At 41.0% G+C, this 17,139-nt stretch overlaps 1 protein-coding gene across 1 annotated transcript in view; it reads left to right on the top strand.

Annotated features, from left to right (window-relative positions):
* Ano4 (anoctamin 4) overlaps positions 1 to 17,139 on the top strand; it is a 408,979-nt gene that overhangs the window by 45,258 nt on the left and 346,582 nt on the right. The window lies entirely within an intron of this gene.

Below are 17,139 nucleotides of genomic sequence, written 5' to 3'. Positions count from 1 at the left end.
CCAAATTGAATAATGTTCTTCTATGCACTTTCTGTCCAGGCTATAAGAGAATCCAATTCAAGTAAAATTAAAGTCTCAACTCAGACAAAACTTTAAGTATCACCTGAGGTGTGCTGGTCCAGTTGAGGAGGGGACAATCAAGGCCACAATTGCTAGTGCCTTTGATGTCTGACCATACTACACCTTCTCAATGGAGAAACACGGCTTCCCTGGCAAGGGCCAGAGACAACACAGGTAAATAATACGAAAAAATCCTCTACCTGAAACATCTGTGTGAAAGTTTAGAGATGTCTGGAGATGTGAGGACTGGGTGTAAGAGCTAGTCTCCGGCTGTAGGTGGTACTGCAGTCAAAGGAAAGCACAGCTGGGCTTCCTGCTTAGCCTGCCAAGGTCTCAGTCCCTTCTGGAACCTTCTCTTTAATTTCTCCTGTATTCAGACACTAGACAAAGGAGGAGACGTGACTCTGGTATGGAGATGTCCTGAACCCCAAGCTGGGCCAGGCCCAATGTTAACCTGTGCACTCATAGCTCATGATAACCAGTTTCCACACCAGCAGGAAAGTAGAGAGTTCCTGCTTGGTTGGTTGATGTAGTGTCCAGAGCACAGCATGTATCCTGAGGATGTTCATCCAGTCACCCAATGTTGCTTTCCATTGAGTCATCAGAACAGCTGTTTGGGAAGTCATGCTAGGTACTGAGTTTTCTCTTACAGATGAGAAATCTGTGCACATGAGACTCGGTGAGATTCAATAACTTGCCTATGACATATACCTAGTAAGCAGAGATGCTGAGGTCTGAACCAGGTTCCTAGGGCTGTAGAGTTCCTCTAAAACATGCTCCTGTGGCTTCCCTGTAGCATTCTGTACGTATCATGCTTCACTGGGAATTTACTTTTTATGATTTTTGTTTGATTTCAGCATATGATCTCATTTCTGTAACTCCTCATGGCCAGAAGAGTATGAAATCACTGAATCAGAAAAAGCACTGTCAGGGTCAATCCCTGCCTTATATCCTATTAGATAATTGCCCACCCCTTGGTCTGAAGCAGTTTATCCATAACACATATAAGATAAAAAAACATGTAAATGCATACTGCTACTTTACACTAAGGCATAAGTCCCCCTGGAGGTATCTGTTAAATGGTTAAACATTCAGTTACCCAGACCCCTTGTACATTAATGCCTTTTCTTCCCCCACAGGTTCATATAGGAGCTACTGATTGTGTACAGTATATTTCAGCTTTAATTCACATGGCTTCATTTGAGTGCTTTATTGTAGATCATGTGGGCTTTGGGGAACTGGTCTTGAATTTGATCACCACTTACAATACTGCTCTTTAATTCACCCATAAATCTCCCTTACAGCAATGGAGTGCATGCCAGGTCCACACATAACCTGAACACACAAGACCCAGGGCCATATTTGATTGACAATCTTCTGAGGAGACCTTAGCTGTGGGCTGCGTTTAAACTGTGGGAAGCCCTCTGACATCCATGAGTGGCTAGGATAACTACAGGTGACCACTTTTGTCCATATGCTTCCTTGAGAAAGCACCTAACCAAATGTGTTTTAGAACCAAGAGTTCATTCAGATTATGCCTAAAGGTCAAACTCACACTGTTGGTCACTGTTATTGGAGGATAATCGTTGAGTCAGGCAGCCATTGTTGATAGTGGATGAGTTCGTGGAAGTGCTTGCTTGATTATGTGATCATAATCATAGCTATATGCAGAAAGTAGTCTATCTGGCAGGAACACACATTAAAGTGAGTAAAAATAAAGTCAAATTGCCTTATCTTTTTAAAGAAAGAAATATACTGAGACAGAATGAAATTTTGATAAAGCCTTTAGTTTCATTAAATGTAGAACTATTTTTTTTAATGTCTTGAAGACAGAGTAAAGTAAACCCGTTTTAGAGGGAGACAGCTAGAAAGTCAGATTCTGTCTGGTTCTACTTAAGTCCCAGCTCTATAGATGATTTTTTCCAGAGAATCATAGACAAATTTAAATAGACTGTAACTAATACATATTGTACATTACCCAACCACTTGTGGTATCATTTTTTTTTTTTTATGAAAAAGAAGTTCCAACCTTTATTGCTGAGAGAAAGAAAAACCCTTTCTCTTACTGTGATTCTTAGGTTGTATACTTTCTCAGGATAATTGGTCACATGGTTTTCCAAGCACCTTTCCCCCCATAAGTTCATAGGAAGGTTAAGATACTAATTCAAGTTACAAATTGATAAGGAGTTATAGCCGAAATGTATACATTTCCATTAAGATGAGTACCTGACTAAACATTTATTATCTGTTGCTAGCTCCATAAGTTCATTATAAATTTAAAGCAATAATTTTTTAAACAATTTTTTATTAGATATTTTCTTCATTTACAATTCAAATGCTATCCCAAAAGTCCCTTATACCCTCCCCCCAACCTGCTTTCCAACCCACTCACTCCCACTTCCTGGCCCTGGTATTTCCCTGTATTGGGGCATATAAACTTTGCAAGACCAAGGGCCTCTCTTCCCAATGATGGCCGACTAGGTCATCTTCTGCTACATAGGCAGCTAGAGACACGAGCCCTGTGGGGTACTGGTTAGTTCATATTGCTGTTCCTCCTATAGGGTTGCAGACCCCTTCAGCTCCTTGGGTACTTTCTCTAGCTCCTCCACTGGGGGCCATGTGTTCCATCCAATAGATGACTCTGAGCCTCCACTTCTGCATTTGCCAGGCACTGTCATAGCCTCACTAGAGTCAGCTATATCAGGGTCCTGTTGGCAAAATCTTGCTGGCATATGCGATTGTGTGTGCGTTCGGTGGTTGATTACAGTATGGATCCCCAAATGGGGCAGTCTCTGCATTGTTCTTCCTTCTGTCTCATCTCCAAACTTTGTCTCCTTCCATGGGTATTTTGTTCCCCATTCTAAGAAGGAACAGAGTGTCCACACTTTGGTCTTCTTCCTTCTTGAGTTTCATGTGTTTTGCAAATTGTATCTTGGGTATTCTAAGTTTCTGGGCTAATATCCACTTATCAGTGAGTGCATATCATGTGAGTTCTTCTGTGATTGGGTTACCTCACTCAGGATGATACCCTCCAGATCCATCTATTTGCCTAAGAATTTTATAAATTGATTGCTTTTAATTGCTGAGTACAATTCCATAGTGTAAATGTACCACATTTTCTGTATCCATTCCTCTGTTGAGGGACATCTGGGTTCTTTCCAGCTTCTGGCTATTATAAATAAGGCTGCTATAAACATAGTGGAGCATGTGTTCTTATTACCAGATGGAACATCTTCTGGATATATTCCCAGAAGATGTATTGCTGGATCCTCTGGTAGTACTATGTCCAATTTTCTGAGGAACCGCCAGACTGATTTCCAGAGTGGTTGAACAAACTTGCCATCCCACCAGCTATGGAGGAGTGTTCCTCTTTCTTGTGGTATCATTTTTAATGCATGAATATGATTCATACAATGGAGTTATATGACAAAATGATAATAAGAGATGTTCAAGCTCCTATTTAAAGAAGTTAAAAATATGGAGTACTTGAGGTTTTGTGGAATTATAGGGAAAACAGGAGTCTTAATGTAGAACTCCCTGGAGAATAGGTCTCCATATGGTATGGTGGTCTGGATCTATTATTTCAACTATTCAGAAACACAGAAATATTGCTTCAGCTCAGGAGTTTGGAGCCAGATTTGGAAATATACCAAAACCCTGGCTAAAATGAATAAATAAAAAATTTTAAAATTAAAATCTGAGAACATCCATTTTTCCTTTCTTTTCTCTACCAAGCTGAGGTCTTATCCTGGAGGGACTACTGCTTAGTTATCAGTACTATGTAATGTATGTATTTTTTAATTATGGTAGGAGGAACCAAGGTGAGGGACAGGTCACGAACTCTTACATCATAGTTCCAGAGAGCCACTGAGGACAGGCAATGTGTTGTAGGATGAGTGTCCCTTCAACAAGGCCTTGGAAAGCTATTGCATGAGGCTGGAAAGGTGAAATCTAGATTTTGGTGGATACCTCAAGATGTTGGAGATGCCCGAGCCACGAGACCTCTTCCAACGAGGGCTGCATAGTGGGAGTAGAACCAGCCCAGGGAGAGATGCAGTGAAGCTGGTGGGGTAGAGCTAGCGAGTCTCTAGCTGCTGGACATATATCTGGTGTTTGTCTTGCTGGGTTTTAGGCATGGATTGCCCTAGTCTTTCCTGACCACACATAGATCCCCATCATTTGAAAGGGGGATGGATATATTGCACTATTGTATTTTGGAAGTCCGGGATTTGCGTTTTCATTTTTATGGGGAGTCACAGAGATTTCCCTGAGTCTTAGAAGAGACCTTGCAACTTGAATTTTGAATAGTGTTGAGACTGCTAAAGGCTGTGAGGGACTTTTAAAGTTGGAGCATGCAACTGAGCTGGCCATGAGGCTACAGGGGGCAGTGGCAGCATGGGGTTTGAATGAAAGTGTTTCCCCTAAGCTTGTGTATTTGGACTATTGCTTTCCAGTTGTTGCTGTTATTTGAGAAGATTCTAGAACCTGAAGGAGGTAGAACTTTGCTGGAGGAAGTCCATCACTGGGGGCAGGCTTTGAGATTTTATAGGTGTGCTGTGTCTCCTGTTCTCCCTCTGTGCTTCATCCTCTGTGTGGATGAAGATGTGGTCAGCCAGCTTCCTGCTCCACCATCCCTTCCCTGCCTGTTGCCATGTCTTCCCTATAATAATGGACTCTATCCTCCTGGAACTGTAAGCTGAAATAAACCCTTTCTTCCTTATGTTGCTTTTCATCAGGGTGTTCTTAACAGCAGCAGCAGCAGCAGCAGCAGCAGTACTACTACTACTACTACTACTACTACTACTGTAGTAGTAGTAGTAATAGTAGTAATAATAATAATATAGCCTGAAGATTGGGTTCTCAAGAGCCATAGGAACATTTTTGTCAATGTGATGACCTGAATCTATAGGGGCTAGTCTGGAACCTTGGTTAATAGATTCTGGTCCAGCAACTGGGGATATGGGGTCAGTGTGCTGGGTCTGAATCTGAAGATGCTGGTCTAGAGTCTGAGTCTATATGGTTAGTCAGAAGATACTAGTATCTCATTGTACTCTACTAGGGTGATCCCAGACTCTAGGTTTGTTGGAGCATGGAACTTTAGAGGATATTCTAGCATGGGCAGGCTTTATCTGACTATGCTGTCCTCAAACATAGGGGAAAGGGTATTGGCCTGGCCCATGACCTTATTAGAGTTCTGGCACTGAGATCCAGGACAAAATTAGGCTCCCGTGTTATCATGCTTCCCTCCCGATTAGATCATGTCTAGTTAATATAAATTAGACATACCAGGGAAGGCGTTTCAATTGGGGAATTGCCTCCATCAGATTGGCCTGTGGACATGTCTGAGCATTTTCATGATTTTTAATAGATCTATCAGGGCTCAGCTCACTGTGGGTAGTACCATCCCTGGGCAGGTGGGCCTGGAATATCTAAGAAGGGTAGATGCACAAGTCAAGGGAAGGGAGCCAGTAAGCAGCCTTCTTGTGTGGTCTCTGGTTCAGTTCCGGCCTTTAGGTTCCTACCTTGAATTCCTTTATTGGCCTCCCTTGATAATGGATGGAGCTATAAGATGAAATAAACATTTTTGTTCCCCTCAAGTTGGTTTTGGTCACATTTCATCACAGCAATAGAAAGTTGACCTAGAACATCTCCTATGGGTGGTCTTTCTCTACTCGTTTTAGAGTTTTGGACTGAAGGGACTATGAAGTCATTCTCCCTACCTCTTGTATGCTTGTTCTTTTTTCTGTGTTATACCAAGGTGCTACAATCTCTAGCCTTGGTTTTCTTAGGTCTTGTGAATCATTTTTATGACCGTTGTTCAAATTGATAGATTTTCTTCTGAGGGGTCAAGAGCTGAAAAGTCCTCTTCTACCATCTTACTGTTGTTACTTCTGTGCATTCTATTTTTATCTCACTTGCCAATATATCCAGGTCCCTTTTGTGTCTCTGAGCACCCTGTGTCAGGACATTGTTCATATTTTCATTGTCTGTCACTGTCCCTGTAATAGTAGCTCTTCAATGCATATGTTGAATTGAATGAATTTATTTAGTTGGTTAGAAATTTGATTTGTAAATTTACATAAATTCACATTTATGTGAATATTTTTATGAGGAAAATGTCAGAAATTTGGTAATTTTTTGTAACTGAAAAATGTTATAATTTCTACATGTTTTCAGTCTTTCTAGTGAGTGTATGTCACAGCATCATTTAGTCTCACAATTCTGCCTTTGCGAGGTCTGAAAGGGACTTTCTTCTCCTTTAACTGTGGGTAATTATTAGATAGTAAAAATGACACATCATGGATCGCTGCACCTGTGATAAGTGTCACATGTGTACAAACTGTTTGTTAAGGTGGCTATTTATGAGGAGATAAATACCTTATCTGCTGAAATGAGGAACTATCCACAGGAAGTACAAAGAAATGTGAAACACCCTATGTGTGCATCTTTAAACTAACAGAGCATCCAGGCCTTTGCACAGGATCAGTTTTTGGTTATATTTTTGTTGAACATTTGGCCATATTTGTTGTAGTGTTTTTGAGGCAGAATCTCTCTCTGAGCATGGAGCTCGCCTTTCAAATAGGCTGGCTGAAGAGTATGCTCCTGGAATTTGCCCATCTTTGTACAATACTGGGTGCCTTAGGTACTATTGCTGTGAACAAACACCATGACCAAGGCAACTCTTATAAAGGACAACATTTAATTAGAGTTGGCTTACAGTTTCAGAGTTTCAGTCCATTGTGTCGGGAAGTGTGGCAGCATGCATGCAGACATGGTACTAGAAGAACTGCGAGTTCTGCATCTTGATCCAAAGGCAGCAGCAGGAGAGTGTCTTCTCCAGGCATCCAGAAGGAGAGTTCCTTCTGACAAAGCTTGAGAATAAGAGGAGACCTCCAAAGCCCAGCCCCACAGTGATACACTTCCTCCAACAAGGCTACACCTTCCCACAAAAGGCCACACCTCCTAATAGTGCCACTTCCCATGGACCAAATATACTCAAACCACCACACTGAGTTTTACAGGCAGTTGAGATTGTGTTCTGCTTTTATTTAGGGAATTTGAACTTGGGACCTCTTGCTTTCACAGCAAGAGCTTTTGCCTACAAAGCCTAGGGATGGATGTACTGCAAATGCACAAGTAGATTTATTGTGCCTCTGTTGATATATTGTAAATGTACAAGTAGATATATTGTATCTCTATTGACATATTGTAAATGTACAAGTAGAAAAGATGATTCCAGAAGAGCAAGCTATCTGGTGTGGGTTGTTACTCCTTGGGGATTTTTTGGTCAATGGGTATAGTTAAATACAGATTCACTGTAGAATGATACATTTCTATACCTACAATCTTATCCTGTCTCACCTCATTCCATAGTATGGCCATACACTATTTCTTATGGATATTCAGAAGTTAGAAAAAACTTATATTAGTTAGTAAAAGGATACTTGCTTAACACCATTTCAGAAATATGTTGAGTACAGTATGGCATATCTTCCTTAGCAAAGTTCTCAACATTTTTCAAGAGTTCTCCCTGATTGATTCCAATCCATTTAACTTAGAACAACTCTATTGCGTAGGTAGTGATTCACATTACTTTTAGACTTTGGAAAATTGTTGTCTCCTAGCTAAATACAATGACAGTTATATAACACAACTTTTTGATTTGGCTATTGGAAAGCTCAAATCTCTAATTTCGTTTGTCATGATTATTTTAGTCAGTGTCAGAAACTCTTAGAGGACTGGCATCAGAGTCACTGGAATTCCTGCTCATGTGGATGGTGATCCTTATCACAGGTGTGTGTGTGTGTGTGTGTGTATTAAATTCCAAAACTGGGCAACTACATTCCTGACAGAGCACTGGTTAATCTTAGGTACACTAATGTCTCAAATGTACTGGTTTGGGATTTCATATTTGTCCTTTTTTGTTTCAATGATAATAGCTGTAGACTATAGGCTTTTTAAAAGTAGTCAGAGCAGAATGACTAAAAACAAATGTTCATTTTGAAAATATTACAGAGGTCATGGTGATGAAAACAGTTTGTGCTAGTCTACTGGCTTGTTCTTTCCTTAACTCTAAGGGCTGTAGGTCAGTCAGTGCTGAGGGAGACCAGAAGGTCATGTGCTGTGAGGAGCTGCTGGCTCATAGCTGGCTCCTGCATCTGTTAGGAGTGGCATGGAGATGCTAGAAAAGGTCCTGGAGATCCGTGCATTCCATAATTAACGCTGTGAAAGATGCCTGTCATGGCTCACTTTTTTTGACAGTTATCTTTTGCTTGGTTACAAGATCCTTCCTAATAAATGATCAGACTCATTTTTTTTAAATATGTCTTAAGCATATCCCAGTGCCTCAACTTTAGAATTCATTTGGATGGTGAATTATGTTGATGGGAATCTAGAATCTAAATGTAGTCTACTGACTTAAATTCTCAGAATTTCCATATCATCGAAGGTATCTTAGGTCTGTGATTTTCTGCCTCTTTTCCAAAGCTGATGTTGTTTCTAGATCCTCCAGCAGATGTCAGTGAGCTTTACCCATTAAATATCTAGGAAAAGTACACCATCCCCATGGTGACCCCAGCCTTTTGTTTCTCCCCTTTCTTCTTTAACTCATGTGAAAATGGATTTCCATGAATAATTGAGTAGCTATAAAACATTTATGAAGTGTAAGTAAGACACATAAAGGATCACGTGACCTTAAGCACCTGTGCATTCGTCATCCAGTTTAAACACAAAAGAACGTGACTGCAGCTTTAGAAAGTCCCTGTGGCCTCTCCCCACCTCTCTCATGCTTTCTCCTACATTAGAGGTAACCACTCTCATAACTTTGGGGTTATGTTAGTCTGTTTGGGCTACTGTAAGGAGATACCATAAATGGAGTAGCTTATAAACAACAGAAATATATCGCCCACAGCTCAGGATGCTGAACGGGTCAAGATCAAGTTGCCAGGTTATTCTGCGTGTACTATAGACCCACTCCCTATTTCACAGGTGGTGTCTGTTCACAGTGTCTTTCTGGTAAAAGCAACAGCGGCCTTTTTAGGATCTTTTAATAAGGAAACAGGTTCCAGCCCACCTCCAAAGGCCCTGAGTTCTAATGCCATCACTTTTAAGGTAAGCTTTCGCCATATGACTCTCAGAGGGACACAGGTGTTCAGACCACAGTTCAACTTTACAGTATCCTTGTTTCAATTTATAGTTTTATTATTAATTCATATCTTTAAACAACAGAGGTTGGTTTTTTATGCTTTTGAACATTATATAAACTGCATTATACAACATATGTTATATTTGAGGCATAACCTGATTTACTCTAAGATAAAGGGATGCTTATTGCTGTGGACAGCTGTGACTAATTTATTTCTGTAGCCATTTAGTACTCCAGTGTTTTAATATATCCAATGTGTTAATATGTTCTAATATTTGTGGAACTTACATGATTCAGACTTGGGGGTATCAAGAATATTGTCATGGCTCATTACGTGCACGAGTTCAAGTCTGATTGTTTCTCTAGCATTTGTATCCTATGGTGGACTCCTTGAATCATAGGACACGGACCTGCCTAGCTTTACAGAAAAAATAATCAAATTGTTTTTCAAGTTTGTTATATCAAAGAACACATCTGATATCAGTACATAGTAACAATTTCAGTGGTAATTATGTCGGTGACTGATCATGATAGCCAATTCACATCACCATCACTGTATGCCAGGCATGGCTCTAAGCACCTAATGGGCAGCTATTTTAAGTTCCATGCTGCTTTTTATATTCTATAGAAGGAATACACATTCTTTGTAGTAATCTGGACTATGAAATGATACCTTATTGTGTTTTAATTTTCTGCCTTTTCTAGATGCTACCTATACCACATATCTCTTCACATGTCTACAAAGTGCTTTTCCACATATTTTCCTGAATTTCTAATCATGTGACCTTTCACATTATTCTTTAAATGGTGATGACTTTGTACAGTTTTAAATGTCCTTTTATTGTAATTTGCCTCCCGTCTTACTTCTTTGGTTCAATTGCGAACTGCAAGCTCTCTAAAAGACTGGCAGTGTCTTAGCTATTTGTGTGTGTATAAACTAGGCATTGTGCATTGTAGCTGGCCATTGCACAATACTATTTGTGGGATGAGATCCACACAATGCCACCCTTGGACTCTTGGGGTGGTGATCCTTCCCACATGAAAGCTTTAAACATCAAGATAAATTAAATAACCGCAAATGGTTTATTACCGGGGGAGGAAGTGGACATTTCTAGTAATTCTCAAATTTTGGTTTCTGTAAATACCTCTTCATATCAAGACAGCCCCTTTGTACCAAGCTTCTACACCTTTACCCACTAGCTTCCCTGAAACCCACAGTCACCTACTTAAAAACACCCTCAGACCTTATTGTAAAATATAAGACACATATGCAGGCAAGTATATAAAGTATAATTTATTCAATCACATAGCACTCAAATCAATTTTTAAAAAAATGTCATTGTGATAAGGTTGAGGGCCAGTCACCCTCTAGCATTCAGCCTGTAGGTATGAACCACAGAGAGTTGGCAAACTGTGGGCTTCCCATGCCCTACTGCCTGATTGGGTTAATATAGTTTGATTGGAACGTGGTCACCCTCATCTGTGTGCACATTGCTGATGATATGCTAATGTGTTGGCCGCAGAGTTGAGAAGCTGCAGCAGCGATCATATGACCTGCAGAGCTGAGAATACGCACTGTCTGGCTTTTTATCTAAACGAGTTTGCCAATCCCTGCTCTTGAGCCTCACTTGTAAAAGAAAGAATTGTCTCTATTCCCTCTGTGGTTTCACTCTCTCAAAAAGGCAATTCTGATGAATCTGTTTGAGGAAAGGAAGTTAAATAATTATAACATTCAAAAATATCAAACTGTATAATCTAGTTTAATGAAATCTCAAGAACAGCCAAGACGCTAAACCTAAAGCAAATTATCTCTAAATCTTGACCTCCTTAAAGGTCTGCTGAATTACATCAACAGCATTTTGTAACGAGACGACAGGAACAGCCAAATCATTTTTTAGGTCACGGGGTATAACTAATTGACTAGAAAAGGAGATCAACACCTTGAGATTCTGTCCCTGGAGACGGGAATACCTGAAGCAGATTGAGTTTTTTGATTAGCTTATTCCTTAGTGAGTAGAGGTTAAACATCCACAGGGAAGAAAAGATCTGGAAGGAAACAGAGGGCAGCATCCATCATTCTGTCGTTGACATTTGGATAGGATGCCCGCACAGTGTGTTCTTCCCCGAGACACACACTCACACGTGTGTGCACACAGTCACAGACGGACGCTTCATTAGACAATCCAAAACGAGATGACCACTGTTGACGGGTTTTCTCCTTGGACACAGAAGGTTTGGGGTTTAATTTTTTCCTGCTTCCCTATGCAAAATCAATTTAGTTTTCTCTGGACAATCTCATAAATGAAAATAAAAAGTAGGGAATGAGTTCACTGGCTATAGGGAAGATGCATTTAAGACAGATGGTTGTGCCACCTTCATGCTTTTAAAAACCCACCTTAGTCTTTCCTTGAAGCTGTGTTTCCATCTGAAGCTTTCTAATACTCGGGAGAAGATACTGTTTGTTTCTTAGAGGCCAAGAGTGAGTTGTAATCCAAGAAAAACCATATACAATTCGGGACTTCATTATACTGCCTATCTCATATTTTCAGTCCCAAGTCAAAAAATAATTACATTTAAAAAGTTTGCCTTTTTAAAACTTCTACGGAAAACATGCCTGTTGGGTGGGGGAGAGTATGTAAAACTGGACCTTTTAAGGAAATAGTCCTTCATTTGTATAGAGAATTGTTTTCCTGTCCCCAAAGAAGCAGTTGCTGTGAGGGCGAGTCTTTAGAGATGTACTTTGAAAAAGATGTGCAAAGTCGAAGGTCACAGAATTTGAGGTAAGAACACAGACCTATGTGGAGCCCTTCCCATCTAAGACAAGTAGGAGTGGACCCAGCTCACAGTGGGGAGGCTATAATGTCTTTCATGATGACTTGCTTTGTATCCTATATCAAAGCAAGGTGTGAAGGAGTCCCCGAGGCCAAGTGGCTGGGGATAGCTTCTGTCATCAGACAGTTTTGGGCTCCATGCCTTGATATATCACTAGATTTTTTGTGTGATATTTGGGAAGTTGTTTGTTCTTGCAGAAATCCAAGGACTCACTTGAAGCGCTATATAGTGCTGTTCTAAAAATTGAATGAGATAACACATACGGACATCAAAACAAAGACCCCAGAATGTCTCAAAATGAGAGGACAATGACCACCATGTCCCTGAGCTGGTTGGTTCCTGGCTACTCTCCTAAGATGAAGCCACTAACTTCTAGTCTAGATCTCTTTGTAAATAGCCCGACTTCTTGCACAGGAGAGCTTTCTACACGTACATCTGTTTTAACTGAGGTCTGTGTCACACGAACTGTGGGGGTCTGTACCCTGCAACTGAGCCACATTCTTGGGTCTGTATGTTTGCTTTTGAAGAAAAGTAAACTGTTTGTGTTTGGTGATGTGCATTGCTAATCCCAGCAGTTAGGAGACTTAGGCAGGAGAATCATTAGTTTGGAAAGAACATTTCCAGGGTGGGGTAGGGTGGGGAAGAAGGAAGGAAAATAAACCTTCAGTAGCTTTCTGCCAGTTGGATTTAAGCACCGAACAGAGATCACAGTCTATACGAGTCAGACTTTCATACTGAGAGGACAGGTACCAAAAATGTTAAATGATAACTACAGTTTAACAGTTAAGGAATGCTTACGCTATGCTCACTCTTCATTTGTGAATGAATTCTTTGAGTCTTCAGAAAGTCCTATAATGTTGCAATTTAGTTATCTGTGTTATGTGGGAGGGGAAATGGAAGAACCAAGGGACTACGTTTCTCAGATGGTGTGATGGTTCAAGGATAAAATACCTTCATCAGAGATTGGCATGTAGCTCGGTTGGTGGCATGCTTGCCAGGTTTAATCCCTAGTGAGATATAAACTGACTTGGTGGAAGCCACCTATACTCTCAGGACTGGGGATGTAGAGTCAGGAGGATAAGAAATTCAAGGGTTATTTACCCTCTGCCTATGAAACCAGTTTAAGGCTAGCATCAGGTACTTGAGACTGGTCTCAAAAGAAATACAAGCATGTTATTTGTTTTTGTTTTGCCTTTAAAAAAAAAAGTCTTAACATGTTCATAGGTTTGAACACATGCTGCCTAGCTGGTGGCGCTGTTTGCTGTTACGACTTGGGGTCTAGCCATCAGATTCAAGTGGTAGGGGCCAGGTTTCAGAAAGTTTTCTAGGAATTTCCCCCAGGCCCTTTGCATTCTCCTGACTGCCACTGCAAGGTAACCAAGAGCTTCTTACTGCTCTTAGCACCGAGCCTTTCCCACCTTGATAGAGGACCCATCAGGAGCTGGGAGCCAGAATAAGTTAAGCTAGTGGGTCTCAACCTTCCTAATGCTGCAACCCTTTAATACCCTTTAATTCACGTTGTGGTGACCTCCAACCATAAAATTATCTTTATTGTTACTTCATCATTGTAACTTCTCTACTGTTATGAACAGCAATGTAAGTATCTGTGTTTTCTGACAGTCTTAAACATGAAAGGGTCCTTTGGCCTTGGGGAGGCGGGGTGTCATGACCCACAAGTTGAGAACCTCTGCTGTAAGCTGTTTCTCTTAGAGATTCTGTCATAGAAGTGACAAAAGCCACTAATATATCCAGAAATCAGTGGGCATAGGACTCCAGGATGGGTGGTCTGGCTCGGTGCCTGCTCTGACAATGTTGCTGTGAAGGTTCTCCAAAGTGACTGCACTTAGCACCAGAGATGACCCAGAGCCTTGGTGGCCTGGGAATAAGAGACCTGGCGACCACCTTAGCTTGGTTTGCTTTCCTTCGCCTTTCAGCAAGGCACACTGGATACAGAGGCTCCAGCAAAACTATTGGAATCTTGTTAGGTTATCTTTTGGGGCTAATATTAGGACAAGGGTAACTTACAGTGTGAAGTAACTCCTTAATATCATCGTAAAAACAATGGTCACCCGTAAGAGCTAGTCCTAAAATTAATTTAACAAACACTTAAAATAATCCCCCTTCACCCCTGACCACCCACTGCCTGCTCTGTCTGTTCTGCAGATACAAAAAAAGCAAAACCAACTCCAAGAAAACAGACTTTTAAAAAGAGTTTCTACCCCTTCTCGTTCCCCTTGTGAGTACAGACTGATCCCTTATGGACTGGATTGTGGAGAGCAGACTAGCATGAGGGCAAGGTGGAGCTATTAGGATGTGAGAAAAACATTCTTACCAGACTTTAAAGTGACCCCCAGGGACACTGCTTAGGAAATGTCTCTTAGGTGAACAGACAGGAACCCAACACAGTTTTAGAGCGGTCCCTTAGAGAGTTTTGTCATTGTTTCTGTAGCTGAGGCAGAAGAAGAGCTAAGGACCAGAAACTAGCTCTCCTGGCACCTCTTTTCCTTCTTTTGCTCACTTATTTATTTTTACACCGTCAGATGGGAAGAATCAAGAAGCCCACAGAGAGAGGCATCTCTCGAGCCCCGCCCCCATGTCTCGGAAATGAGAGTCAGAACATATCGTAAAAAGGAGTCTAAAAAATATCAGAAGTCTTTTTCCTGTGTTTTATTTGGCAGAAAACAAAATGAAACAAAACGTTGCTACTCACATAGCAGTTTGGCAGTAACCAGTACTCTTATTTTGTGTCATTATTGCTAAGCTTCAGACTTAGGGATACAATAATGCCTGCCTACAAAATAAATCTTATCATTCATAAAGACAGCATGAGAGAGTAGATATCCCTTATGTTCATAGTTCCCATTCAGCAATGGGATTGAGTATGCTAATAAGCTACACTCAGCAATGTTTGTTTTTATTAATTAATTATTTTATTCACTTACATCCCAAATGTTGTCCCTCCCCGTCCCATTCCCCCCCACCCCTGCTTCCCTATCCCCTTCACCTCTGAGAAGGCCCTCCCCCACCATACCCCCCAACCCTGGGGCATGAAGTCTCTACAGGATTAGTCAAATCCTCTCCCACTGAAGCCAGACCAGGCAGCTTCAGGAATGTTCTTCATGCTGTCACTGCATCATGAGATTCCCTTAGAGTTAAGGGACCAACTGTTGTTTTAGAAGAAAAGGCTCAAAATTTGAACCTTTTTCTTTCCTCTTTGCCACAGAACAGTCTCAATGGACGCAAATCCTTTGGTGGCATGAGAGTGGAGGGTGGGGAGTGGAGAGTGTCCTGTGTGCCTGAGCTTTCTCTGACCTGATTCAGGTACTTGGAGGTGCTGGGAGCCAGGAGCTCAGCAGTGTAATTCAGTGCACATGTGCAAAGCTGAAACAGTAGCAGCTCGCCCGTACAACACTTACTATTGTCCTCTGCCGCCAAGAAGACTCAAAATACAAAGATCCAGAAAGACGAAGTCCAGAAAAGGCAATTCCCATGAGTCTCTTTTCCTGGCCTGATTGGGGGCTACCTTTCTGGCTGGCCTAACAATGAATTTGCAGCAACCGAAGGAAGATGCTTCCCGGTCTTGGAGAAAGCCTCTTATTGACAGGACTTCAGCCTTACTTCTTGGCAGTTTCGTACTCTACTCCTTAAAACTACCTGCTTCATCTCATTCCCTGTAGGTGGTAGCCTAGTGTTCTGTGGTTGAGATCAGAAGGCTCCTGAAGTCCTGGGTGCCGCTGCAGCCACACTGCATAGCTCAGCTGGGATTTCCCCAGGAATCTTTCCTCATGTCCATGTCTCTCTGGTTATTCTGAGCTCCCCAAACAGCCAGATCTTTGAAACGTTGAGGTCCTGTTCTTAGCCAGATGGCCATTGCTTCTCTGAGCTCTGTTCTGGCCATTCGCTCTTGCTCATCTTTGTGTCCCCAGTTGGTGGCACTGTGTAGGTACTACATATCTGCCCTCCGTATCAATAGCTGATGCAACGTGATCTTTTTAAAAATGTTCTTGGTAAGACTTTTGGGCCTCTGAAAGGCTATTTGTATTTGTCAGCCATTTAAGCATTAATTTCTAGTTCATTAAACTTACAAATTCAAAGCCTAGTTTTTTTTCCCTTAAGGTTTTAATTTGCAAATACTATTCTCCAATTTATGAATATAAATAGTTACTTATAAGAAATATACTGGTTAATAGTTTGTATTCATATAATTGCATTTTTCTAGAAACATTTTAATGTACTAATACTTTGGACAGCCTCTTTTAAACACTTTTTCTACACAGCAGACAAAATCTACCTCATTCTTACGAATCTACTGAATTAAGCGTATAAAAATAGCAAAACTTACATTCTGATAAGCATTTCAATATTTTCACAAATTTTGCAACTTTGCTTTTTTTTTGGAGATAGCGTCTTACTCTGTAGGCCTGGTGGCCTTGAGCTCCCAGAGATCCATTTGGCTCTGCCTCCCCTGTGCTGTCACCGAAGGTGGGAGCCACGGAGTCAGATCCTAGTTTTTATTTTGCAATCCCAAGTCACAGTTTACCCAACCACACACTTGAATTAGCATCACAATGTTTATTCATTAGATAATTTCTAATATGCCAAGATCTCTTAAGATTATTAGCACTTTAATTATCACGAATAATGGCCTTGCTGTGAGAGACTTGATCACATTCTTTCCATGCTCTGCTGAGGGGTTCCAAGCTTCTATTTACTTACTAAGGAGAAAGTAAAGGGTTTCCAAGCTGATATTTACCTCCTAATGGTCAAGCTATTTTGTTAATTCTAAAGTTGGGAGCTGTTGAGGTCCAGATAACTCTGCAGACACCTCAAAGATGCTGCGCCACTGAGGCCCCCTAAAACTGCTTGTCTACTTGGAATGGCCTCACTGATCTAGACTTTGGATTTCTTTTTGTGTTTTAGATTTATTTTATATATATATATATATATATATATATATATATATATATATATATAAGTTCTGTAACTGACTTCAGACCCACTAGAAGAGGGCATCGGATACCATTACAGGTGGTCTCGAACCACCACGTGGTTGCTGGGAATTGAACTCAGGACCTACTGGAAGAGCAGTCAGTGCTCTTAAC

The sequence above is a fragment of the Mus caroli genome, unplaced genomic scaffold, assembly GCF_978045245.1.
Source record: "Mus caroli unplaced genomic scaffold, Mus_caroli_1 scaffold_9, whole genome shotgun sequence".
Taxonomy (NCBI): Eukaryota; Metazoa; Chordata; class Mammalia; order Rodentia; family Muridae; genus Mus; species Mus caroli.
The sequence above is the reverse complement of the archived record's forward strand: the minus strand, read 5'-3'. Positions and strand labels throughout refer to the sequence as shown.